Source organism: Cupressus sempervirens, chromosome 11 (assembly GCF_028749045.1).
Source record: "Cupressus sempervirens isolate cs-2001-9-10 chromosome 11, ASM2874904v1, whole genome shotgun sequence".
Taxonomy (NCBI): Eukaryota; Viridiplantae; Streptophyta; class Pinopsida; order Cupressales; family Cupressaceae; genus Cupressus; species Cupressus sempervirens.
The window spans coordinates 498,362,658-498,375,331 of record NC_143128.1 but is presented as its reverse complement, the minus strand read 5'-3'; the positions used below and the strand labels follow the sequence as shown (position 1 = coordinate 498,375,331).

The 12,674-nt window shown below is 29.6% G+C and overlaps 1 pseudogene; it reads right to left on the bottom strand.

Moving 5' to 3' along the window:
- Window positions 1-1,747: 1,747 nt before the first annotated feature.
- LOC149530548 (endoglucanase 25-like) lies at window positions 1,748-12,413 on the bottom strand (annotated as a pseudogene).
- Window positions 12,414-12,674: the final 261 nt, after the last annotated feature.

Below are 12,674 nucleotides of genomic sequence, written 5' to 3'. Positions count from 1 at the left end.
TTCTAGTCTTAGTATACGCTAAACACACTTGTTTGTGTGCATATGCTTCAACGGCCAAGGATATCTCTATAGCTATAAGCTTATCTCTTTTCCTTATGCCATTTAGCTATAAGCTTATCTTTTTTCCTAATGCCATTTACAACTATTGTTTTCCTATGATTATCTAAAACTACCTAGATATTTTTTGAATGTTAGTTTTCTGTTTGCATTACCCAATGACATCGGCTTCCTTGTTCACCTCATTTGCCTGCCTATCCTTATAGTGGAGGGAGTTACTCAAGAAAATGCTAATCAATTTTGATTTTATTCTCATTAGTCAATGATTAACAAGATTTATACAAGGTACAACCTTCTTAGATATCTAAACTCTACTCGATTGCATGAGAAGAAAGAGGAAAATGACTATCTAGGAATCATATGAAGCAATGGTTATGTGCTTGATGCACTTGATTGCAACCTTTCAATCTATGCTTTCTAACAATGAACCATTTTCTTGGTGATGGAATTCAATAAATTCTTCAAAGTCCTATGCTTGTTGAATACGTGTTCATTCTTTAACTCTATATTGCAAGAAGAGAAAACAAATTGTACTAGCTGAATGTCACATACCTAAGCACAATATGGTGTCATAATAAAAACTTATGTCATCGATAGAAACAAAATTAACAATTGTAAAGTAGAGAAGGAAAAAGAAGAAGTCAATAGGTGCTAGATGTTCAAGCTGATTTGATTAAGCATTTGAGAGAACTTAATAATACGAAGTAAAGAAATTATGAGTAAGAAGATCCATAACTTTTAAGAGTGGAGATTTGATTGCATGATGTGTTAATAGGGAGGGATGATGTGTGAAAAATGTAAGAATGATGTAATAGTTGGAAAATGCATTACCAAAGAATAAAGAAGATCTTAATGATATATTAGATTAAGGAGACATTTTTTGAAAGGGACATTGATTGTCTAACTATTTTTCAGAAAAAATAAACTAAAGAGTATATTTTAAATAAATAGAGGTCTCTTAAAAAAATCTTATGTTGGGAACTACACATAATTCAATTGAAAAATAAATTATGTGAGATATTTAATGGTTAATTACACGAGATTTTAATGGTGTTATTTAACTAAATGATTCAATTTTGAATATGCTAGTTTTATTTAACAACATCAAATTATAAAATGAACACTTAACAATAAACAAATATAACAAAAACATATAATTTATCTTATCTATTTCTATGAAGATATTGTATAAAGTAATAAATATAGTATTTGAGTACATATAAATATATATAAGAGAATACAATTACAAATTACTATTATAATAATTAATTATGAAACCTTATTTCTATGATATTTTCATAGTATGCAATAATAATACCTTAACATATATTCCATTTTTAAATACATATATTTTATTAAATAAATTAACTAAATATTAAAAATCATAATATAGTAAAATCCATAATATCAATACATATTCTTGCATTACTAAATATAAAATGCCAATTCATGCTAAAAAAAAAGTGTAACTTCACAATTGAATAACTTATTCCAAAAAAAAGTGCAACTTCATAATTGAATAACTTATTCCAAACTTTGGAAACTAAAAACATTGATATATTTAATAAAACAATCCTTTCTTTATTGAAAAATAAGCAACTAATATGCATACTTTAAGCAAAAGAAAAGGCATTATTTTCATTATTTTTTAGCATAAAAATGACAAATAAATTAGAACTCTAGTACCTACCTAGGCAAGCCCCTTTGAAAAGGCTCCTGCATGTTCGACCATCAACTGAAGGGTAGCTAGCTGGAGGTAAGTGGTGTTCCCTATGGCAAAGTATAACCATGTTGCACCCCACAAATACTCATCAAAATATCCTATCAAATTGTAAAAATGATAGACATGAGGGGTTGCAGTGCAATAACAGTGCCTCTTGCCACTGACCCTTGCAAATTCATACAGAAGTTTGGCACCTCTCACCAGCTTCTTTGAGTAGACCCTATCATCTTTGAATACAATAGATGTAGCAGCCAGTGTAGCGCCATCTCACCAGCCAAGTCATGGCCAACAGTAGTTCAAAACACAGGATGCAGGTAGGTCATATCTTTAGGCCGCATATAATAGTAATGATCATTAGGAGTTAATGAACCATTGACTACTTGTCCCACCTACACGTAGAGAAATCACCACCACCATGTTCAGTTCAAGGGTTACATTCAATGAAATGAAGATTCAAATCTTATATATACTTGAAAAAATATAAAATGGTATCCTTTGATAGAAACATTAAAGAACAATGTGTAGTAATAGTTGTGACCTTAATATGTATTGTAGAAACTAAAGAACAATAGCAACACAATGACAACAAAACCAAGAAGAAAATAATACATGACACTATAAGATATCTTGTTTTGAATAGAGAATAAACAAAAATAATGCTGCTAAATTGAAATTACAACTTAATCAATGATCTTGACAGGTTGCAGGTTCAAGTCACTTGGGATCATTGCAACTATGGAATAATTTCTTGTGCCCTTCATCTAGTTCTAGCATCTTAACTGCATGTGGATTTATTTTAAATTCATTTGGTTCTAGCATTTCAACTACATGTGGATTTATTTTAAATTTATGAATTTTGAAAATAGCTTGGATTATTTCTTTAAGCTCCTCTCTCTCTTATCTTCTCATGGGAGTCCTTCCAATTTGTCTTCTATTTCTACTTTGTCAAGCAACAATACAGTCCAAAATCTGGGGTAAGCTCACGCTATATTATCAATGCAAGTTTTATTTTTATTAAGATATTTTATTTCTAATGTGATTTTTAGCTCTTCAGTATAGCATGATTGGTGTCAATGCACAAAATTCATTTGCTAAGGTATATAGCTCAAATTATTGTTTCCAAATTATTGAAACATAATATGCTAAGTTATACTTCTGAAATTATTGAAATCTAATATGTTAAGTGCATGATTGGCTCCCTATTGTAGATAGTTTAGACCCCAAGCAGTTCGTATGGAAACATTGTATCATTGATCCAATGTTAAGAAGACATGACAAATTTCTTATGATTTTGGACTCTCTATTTTGTTGGGAACAACCACTTACTCAAAGACCCATTTTCTAAAAGCTCATAGACCAATAGAATTTGTTCACTCCTCCACTTTTGTCAATATCCTTGCACATATTTTCTTCAATAAATTTTCTGAAAAAATAGCATCTGACATAGGTTTCATGGAGTTCAAGGGGCCTGACAAGGTAACATGAAGTGGAGTTGTTGTGGAAGAAGGTTGTCATGTAAGAGAATTTAGATGAGCAATTTTTTTTACAGTAATCAATGGTAGACACATTTCTTAGAGGCTATGAGAACTCATTTAGTTAGTAATTTGCTTCCTCCATAGGAAAAATATGATGACCCATAGAAGTCATAATTTGGTTCACCTATACCAAGATAGGTATTAGTATTGTTGATTTCCATATGATCTTTAGGATGTCTCAAGTGCTCTATTTCATTATAAACATTTAGTAGTTAATAAACATGGAACATATATTTACTTTAGGAATAGTTAAATATGTTAGCTCTTCTCCTCTCGAAAGATGCTTTTATAGTTTGAGACTTTAGTTGGTGTGGCTTAGTTTCAAATGAATTTTTTGTGGCTTAGGTTGAAATGACAGGTTCTTGAGCTCTATTTCAAGCTAAGCAGTTGAAAAATTTTGACCAATTTGAGGCTGGTATTTGCAACTATGAAAGTTAAGTTGTGGTATTGTCCTTGCTATTGAGATTTAATCTTGATTGGGTGTTTTATTGAATTTTTAAATCAAGAAGAGGTCCCTGTTTTAATCTCACCAAATTTAATCTCACTCTATTTTCCTATGTAGTATACATATCTAACTAGCCAATTTTTAATTCACAAATGGATTAATTTATGGCATACCATGCCATTGACAAATGTTAGATAGATTATGGAAAAGAAAGAGGTAGATGGGAATTGAGCAGTGCATTGAAAAGGTTCAATTTGGGTATCACAGGGAAATCAAGAAATTAAGAAGATGGAAGGGCTGCACTACCAAAAGGAAGCAACATCATAAAAGAAAGAAACTTTTATAGCAACTAAATATGTGACCAACCATGCCCAAAACTAGCAATTGAGCATCAATATTCAGATACCAATTTCATCCAATACCTTTCTTGCTCCTCTATATAGCATCTATTATTGTAGTTTAAGACATCACAAACTGACTCTTCCCATGCCTTTCCTCTCATCCATTCTATTATTTTTACAATAATCTTATTTGATTGTTTATTTATGGATTGCTTCTCTCTGGCATTGAAAATCAGACCTTAATTGATGTTAAATATCTCTTTAGGGCATACCTATCATACCTCGTAAGGTATGATTTCTAGTTACATAAATTTTCTATGTACTATCAAGGTATATAATAAAGAAGATAGAATACGCATAATGACATTTGGAGCCATATGATACAACACCTATAGTTATTTTAGTTTTGAAAATATGTCTAAGCAAGGTTTTGGGAAAGTAAATAAATTGTGAGAAAACTTTCTACTAACCAATGGAGAAACAAGAAGATTAAAAAAAAAAAGTTCAAAATTTTAACAGCATTTTAGTATAAAAAAATTCTTTGGCCATAGATTTAAGGGATGATGTACATTTTCTAAATACAAATTAAAGTTAAAATTAAATGGCTAAGCAACCATCGCAGTGCGCAACCATCATAGTGTGAGTGTGAGATTCGATAGGATGGCTCCAAAGGAAAGAGCTCACTTGGAAGAGTTTTATACAATAAATTAAACTATTTTAATCATGTGTAAATGAGACAAAAATTAGTCCATGTGATTGGATTGGATGTTATAAAGGGAAGAGAAAGAGAATGACCTGTGAATATATGACATCTATTTTTTGGACAGAAGAGGCATTGAAGGTCTTCAACATGTAGTTTGTTCCCCACTTGATCAATTATGTGATGTGATCGAGCTCTCCAATGCCTTCATACTTGTGTCTATACTCAATCACACTCCAACTCAACATGGTGATTGTGAATGCTTTGAGGAAACCAAATTTGATATAGTTCCTTGCATCATAGTATTTTCCCACGAGATCCATCTGAAATATAAACAATAATGCAATCTTAACACATGACATTCATTACATGTTTCAAATGATTAAATGTTCAATATACAATTGATACGTCCAATTTTAAGTATAATACATTCAATTATTGACTAAAAAATAGATGTATCATATATTTCAAGTATATGGAAGTTTTGAATTACACATTTACAAAATTTTCTTGAATCATCTACATTTTTTAACTCAACATATTAAATTTTTTTAATAATAGTAACTAAATGCTACATTGATCGCAAAATATTAATATTTTTTCACTACTAGTGAGTGATCATAACTGAGCATGAATAATCCATACATTCATCACAATATACCAATATTTTTCATGATCAAACAAATTTAAAGATGTTGTTAGAAAAATTAGAAAGAAAAACTCACCTTTGATAGGCTGGCACTGACAGAAGGATCTGAAATCCCATCTCAAAGGTAGGAATTTCCTCTCCAGGAAATATTATTTGTCTCTGGTAAAACACCCGCTACACCCACCAAACACAAGATTGATCAACACATGAAGGATTCAATTTACATTCTTGTTTTACATTAAACAGGGTGTTGTAATCTAAATGGGAAGTAGCAACGTTTAGTTTTTATGAATATCTAATTAAAGTAAAATGTGTTGTTCAGCTTTAAGGAAGATGAGTTCTCTTCCAACAATATTTCTGAAATATTTAAGGCCAATTTAAAATTCATATAAGCTAAGTTTGATCTAAACAAATATAAACAACTCCATGTTTTGAGAAAAAAATCAAAATTATAAAATGTCAATCAATTATAAGAACCATATTGATTTATGATCAAACATGACTTAAACTACTTAGAATACAATTGTGATTATGGAAATCAAACTAGTTTCATGTCTACTAAAACATATGGATAAAAGAGAAAATAAGTATCATGAAGTTTCTCTACTTATTATATTTAAATAAATAATATTTCTATTATATTATTTAATTTTACTTATCATAAATAATATGCAAAACTAAATAAGATATACTATGGGGTTTGTGTGATCCCCTTTTTTGCTTTGTGTGATCCCCTTTTTTGCTGAAAAAGAAAATAGAAAAGGGGCCAAGCACCAAAGTTCGTGTCTTCCATTTATTGTGGTTAATTATTTAGTTGTGAACTTTTAAACATGATATATAAAAGACTATATGAATATGCAATATGATAGCATTTAATGGACTAAGATTAATCTATTTCTTAATAACCATAAGTACTAATTGTATAACCAATATTTTCAACAAATTAAAGAACTTGACATGTTAAGAAATTAACAAACTATGCCAACTATTGCATCAACATTAGATTTAGTTTAGTTCTCATTTATCATAATTAATATAATTAATTATGTGACTCAAACTGAACAAAAAAATACTCAGTGACTAGAATTTTGAAAAAGTCTTAAGTACTTCGATAGAAAAAATCTTGATATGTAAGTTTTGGAAAATAAAAATGAGCTCTTCATAAAAATTAAGGAGTTGCTATGAAAAAATAATCTGCCAATCAAAAATAGATATACTATCTACTTCACAAACTTGTTACATAAATGATCCATATTACTTCACTAATGACACACATATATATATTTTAGAAGGAATTCCAATGAGTTTTGGAGCATCCCAATGAGTTGTGGAGCATCATAGAATGCCAACGATGTCTGTATGTTGAATTCTCATTTCATATCTACCAAAGTACTACCTTTCACCAATTGAAGTTGCAGACCATCAAAGAATGCTATGAAGAAGCATGAATAAAATGACTATCTTGTTAATATTTATTTCCTGAGTCTACCAAGTCAAGCAAGTAAAACTCATTGGTGTCTAAACAATGAATTTGTGTTGTTCCACAAGGCTTAATTAAAAAGGCTCATTTTTCCAATCATGCATTAAGTAAATTATATTGTCTTAGGTGAAAGAGGCCCATTCAAAGATGTAGAGTGAAAGTTGAAGCATCACCATCCTAAAAAGGTTATCTATATACATACATATACATATACATACATACATACATACATACACACGCATGCACATGCACACGCACACGCACATGCACACGCACATGCACACATGCACACACGCACACACGCACGCGCGCACGCACACACACACACACACACACACACACACACACACACACACACACACACACACACACACATGAATAATTGTGTACTGTAAAACTTTACAATAGCTAGTATTATGGTTAAAATTGGGGTTTTGATTAGGGATAGGATTAGGATATAGAGTTTAGAATTATTATTTTCATTGGAGCTAGAGTTTAATCATGGTTATTATTATGGTTTGAGTTAGTGATTTGACTAGGGTTGAAATGATAACAATTTAAATTGTTGGGGTATGTACTTTACTTCATGGTTCTATTGAGGTTTTATTTAGGGTTGGGGTTAGGATTAGCTTTAGAGTTAGGATTGGGGTCAAACTACTCTTGGTTCATCCAAACTTTATTATCTATTCCATGAGTTGAGGGTACACTCAAAGTTGATTAATAAAATATGTTTTCCAAACACCAATTTGTAGGCAGAGGAAACTTTATAATTATCCTTCTTCTTGTGTTTTGATGAGTTGGTAGGCTCCATAACCATTTAAATGTCTTGTTGCTCCTCTATAGTTCATCATTTGCTAATAGAAATCTCTGTATCTATCACATTATATATCACTCTATATATTGTTGTAGAAATCTTTGTATATATCACATTATATATCACTCTCTATATATTGGTGTTATCTTATATGGTTCTTCATTTCATAGTTGATATAGCTACAATTTAGAGATAGAATTATTATTTGATTTATATTTATGATTATAGTTAATCGTGATTGTTAGCTAATTCAAATCATAAGTCTAGATCTTAAACCTAATACTTGAACCATAATAATAATCCTCATCGTAATCATAATACATGAATCTGGATCATAATAAAAATTGACATAGAGTTATTTTTACAGTTAGGAATAGTGTTTAAATTATGATTACAATTCAAAGATAGAATTATAGTTTAATTTATATTTATGATTATAGTTAATCCTAAATGTTTTTCCCTAAGATCCTAAGCCTTATTCTAAATGCACAACTCTAAAGCTTATATCCCAACCTAAAGTGTTATCTTAAATTCTAAAGGTAAATGCTAAACTATAGTTGTAAAATACTAATATGAAGAACTATCTTAAATGTAAACTATATTCCCTTAATTCTGACCATAGTGTAAAATATTTATTAAGACCATAACAATAATAATGATCTCTAAACCAATACCCTAAGACTAATAATGGTAATTGTAAATAGAAAACCCTAATATTAAATGTTAAACCCTAATTTCTAAACACTAAACATAAATATTAAATACTAAACCCTAAAACCTGACTTAAACAATAATAGTAAATAATAAATTCTAATTATTAAAACTAAGTCTAAACCCTAATTATACATCCTAACCCTACTTATAATCTAAAATTGAATACAAATAGTGATTCTAAACCTTAAACTTACATGTCAAATGCTAAACCCTAACCCTATATTTTAATCATAGTTAGGGTTAATATTAGGATTTAACATTTAATCTTAAGATTTTTATTTAGAATTAGGATGAGGGCTTGACATTTATGATTATTTTTAAGATAAATGTTTAGCATTTACAATTATGGTCTAGCATTTAAAATTAGGATTTAACCTTTAATATTTTGTTAAAGTTTAACATTTTATACTAGAGTATTTCCATTTAGAGCTAAAGGTTGTGATTTAACATTAAGAATAAGGGTTAAGCTTAGGATTATCACTTAAAATTTAATATTAGAGTTTCATATTTTGTATAAGGGTTAGGATTTAGGGGTAGGATTACAAGTAGGAATATTAACATTTAGGATAAGGTTAAGCATTTAGGATAAGAGTTTATCATTTATGGTTTGAAATTTATAATTGCGGGGTTTAGTACTGAGAACAAATAATGAAATTAAACTTAGCATTTAGGATCAAGGTTTTACATTTAAGATTAAGGATTTCTATTGAAAGATTAGGGTTATGTTTAGGGTGTGTGCTTACATAAATATTAGTGTTGTGATTAGGTTTTTCATTTTTTTATTAAGGCTACTATTATACATTATGGCTAGTATTATATTTAGTGTTAGGATTTTCATGTTGTACTAAAATGTCCAATATTATAAACAAATCATGCTTATGAAATTGTTTAAATTTTTTTTTCAAAAATCTATTGAGAATGATTTTTAGATTCATATAACTTATTATTATAAAAATCATTTATGACCTTTGTCTCTTATTCTCTGTATATATAGTTTAGAATAAGGGTCAATTTATAGTTATTTACATTTAAAAGACAAAGAATTATAGAAATCATTTGAAATTATTCTTCAAAAATATTAGTCAAAGGTAATACTCATTTCTTAATTAATATTTACAAATACCATTTTTTAACAAATTGCAATGTAAGTTTAGTATTAGTAGTGAAATTAGAGAATATACATATACATATTATCAGTTCCTATATAACTATTATTATTTTCATTTGATTCTATTTGCATTTAAATGTGCCAATTAGATTTCAATATTTTTAGAACTCCAGTTCTATTAATTCTATTATATTTTTAAAATTGAAACATACAAATTTTCCTAGATTCTATTGGTCTATGAGGAAAAAGGTAATGAAGAAAATAATCTTATATTTAAAAAATTATCAAATTTATCACCTTTTTGTTCACTGTTGTATCCAATTCTCGAACAGGTCTCATAGATGTATGTTTTGAGGGCTATGCAAGGGTGTTTGGGGGTTCATCTGTTATTGAGGATATGAGTGAAGAGATTGTTGTTGTAGGTTTTCACACTTTGACTGAGGCATCATCATTAGTCTCGCTACTGTCGATGATGGATGAGCAACTAGACTCTCTGACCCACATAGGAATGTAGACAAGTTTAATGGTAGTCAATATGAAATAACTACAATCAAATGACAATTCCACTTTGTCCACTTCTCTACCAAAACTCTGTCAACCATATTTTTTCTTGGGTCTATGATTTTGTCGAGATTTTTAAAGTTCTTGGCAGATGTAGAAGTGAAAATCACAACATGAGTTGTTCATTTGTAGCTTCTAAATTTTATTGCACTTAAGCCCTAGGTTTGTTACAAAATATATCTCATAGCTTGTTAATTTGATTTTGGGGGCTCAAGTGCCATTATTTATTTTTGGAGTCCTAGTCGACCTTCTAACAGAAACATAGGAAGTTTCTACCTATTTATAGCAAAATTCTCAAATAGAACACTTCAAACAATGTTAACAACATGAAAGCTCCTTCGCTAGATTATAAAATCTCCTTAGCCTAAACTAAAATATGTTATCAGCACATAAGCTAATCAGAGAGCTCAATTTAATTTTGTTGTTAATGCTTGGATTTTATCAGAACTACATGCAACTTTATTAAGAATTAAAAAATGACTCAAAATTAGGGAAATTGCACAAAAGATTCCAAAAAACCCCATCAATGAATTTGGATTCAGAATGTGCTATTGTTAAGAACTTACCAAGCTTAACCAGTCACAAACCCTTTTGGCACTTTGAGACAGTATCAAAATAAAATAACTGCTTTCTAAGCTTCTCGTAATAGTGGGTATGAGTTCCATGATTTTCACTACCATGACAGGAGCCACACATTCTCCAATATTTACTTCAATGGTGGAGATAAATAGGGTCTCAAATGTTGGAGGTAAAACAAAGAGTAAGAGGGAAGCAAAAGCGAAGGCTGCGTTTGAATCATTTCAATCAATAAAAGCACAACTCAATAAGTTGTAGTGGTTTACAAAAGACAAATAAATTGTAATAGTTAGATTCATCTTTTGATCTCATTGTAGCCATATCATATCTATTACTAATTATATCACTAATCCCTCAAAATCTATTTCAGGTAACCATCCCTACCAACTTCAAATTTGTGTTCAAAAGGAGAGGATTATGATGTCGAAACAACTTAATCATGATTGCAAGGAAGTAAGATCTAAAACAAAGGCAATAATTAATCATAGCTTCCTTTATGAATTTCTACCCAGTTGGAAATAACAAAATCAGAGCTTTCTTAATAATTTCTTAACCTGAAGGCTAATGAATGAGGTACTTAACGGATTGGATTAATCTAAGAAAAAAAAATAGCAAGGCTATTATGTCGCCCTTGTAATAAATTATAGTTCTTTATTTTTCAGAATTTAACTTTGTATTAGTAGCAGTATATAGACGAGAAACATAGGATGTCGATAAATTTGTTTGAAAAACTTGATTCATTATAGGCAACAAGGAAAACGGTTGCATTCTTATACTACCTATCTACCAAAATTATAGACAATGAGAAAAATTGTTGCGTTCTTGTACTACCTATCTACCAAAATTACAGACCTGGTTAAGAAATCTAAGATTATTGCTACCATTAACCTCACAAGAGACTTATGAAATTTATATAATTGTCTGACATTAGATTTCTCTAGCATTAGGAATTTTGATGTTTCTAATTGATGCAAAACGGAAGGATTTTCCAACAGGAACAAGTTGGGTAAGCCTCAATATGAATGTTTTGCATCAAATTATTCATGTTGAATGTTTTCCTTTGATTGCCTATTTACTTTGCATTTCAAAATAAAGGCAACAGTTTTATGTTGAAATAGCATGCTTTAAATCTGGCTAATATAATTATTAATAGAAAAGGCTATTCATCAAACAAAAAATATTAAATCTGAGATATGTTACAAAGAATGTTGTTATTGAAATAAAGAGGAGCAAAGTCTTGAATCAGAAAATAGTGTGTAGGTACAAATATATATATATATATATATATATAATGCTATTTGTTCAATCTGAAATAAAAAAAAGACTAGAAAAGAAATAAAAAATTATAATATAACTTTAACATAGAAATTTTTAATTATTCTAAAGAACAAACTAAAGTTGAAATAACAATTGAAAACTTACATATTTGTGATACTTACATTTTTGGGCGTCAAAGAATTGGAGTGCCTTGTGAAGAGCGATAGTGTAGTTATCAAGAGGTTGGGCATGGTAGTGTTTGGGAAGAATGTTGATAATGGTAACAACTAGACTGCAAGTGATGGCTACCAAGATGATGGGCAATAGCAACCATTTGGCCATCTTGTGGCTCATAATGATGCAACCAAGATCTACATATTTCTTCTTTTTCTTCTCCTCTCCATGCCCCAACAACCAACCTTGTTGGATCTTGTCCAATTGTTCAATATCCATGGGTTTCATCCAATTGTCTTCTAGATCTGTTGCAAACTCGTCATTTATCTCATTTATCTCAGAAGCCCCTCTAAATATTCACATATCAATAAGAAATAAATAAGAATTAATATACAATGGTATTCAATAAATCAATAACTATTTCATAACATTTTAAAAGAAATTGTTAACAAACTATGGTTAATAGTATATATCACTGCTAATTTTTTTGGAGGGAAAATTCTTATGTTATTGGATTTTCCCTACCATGCCTCCAATTCT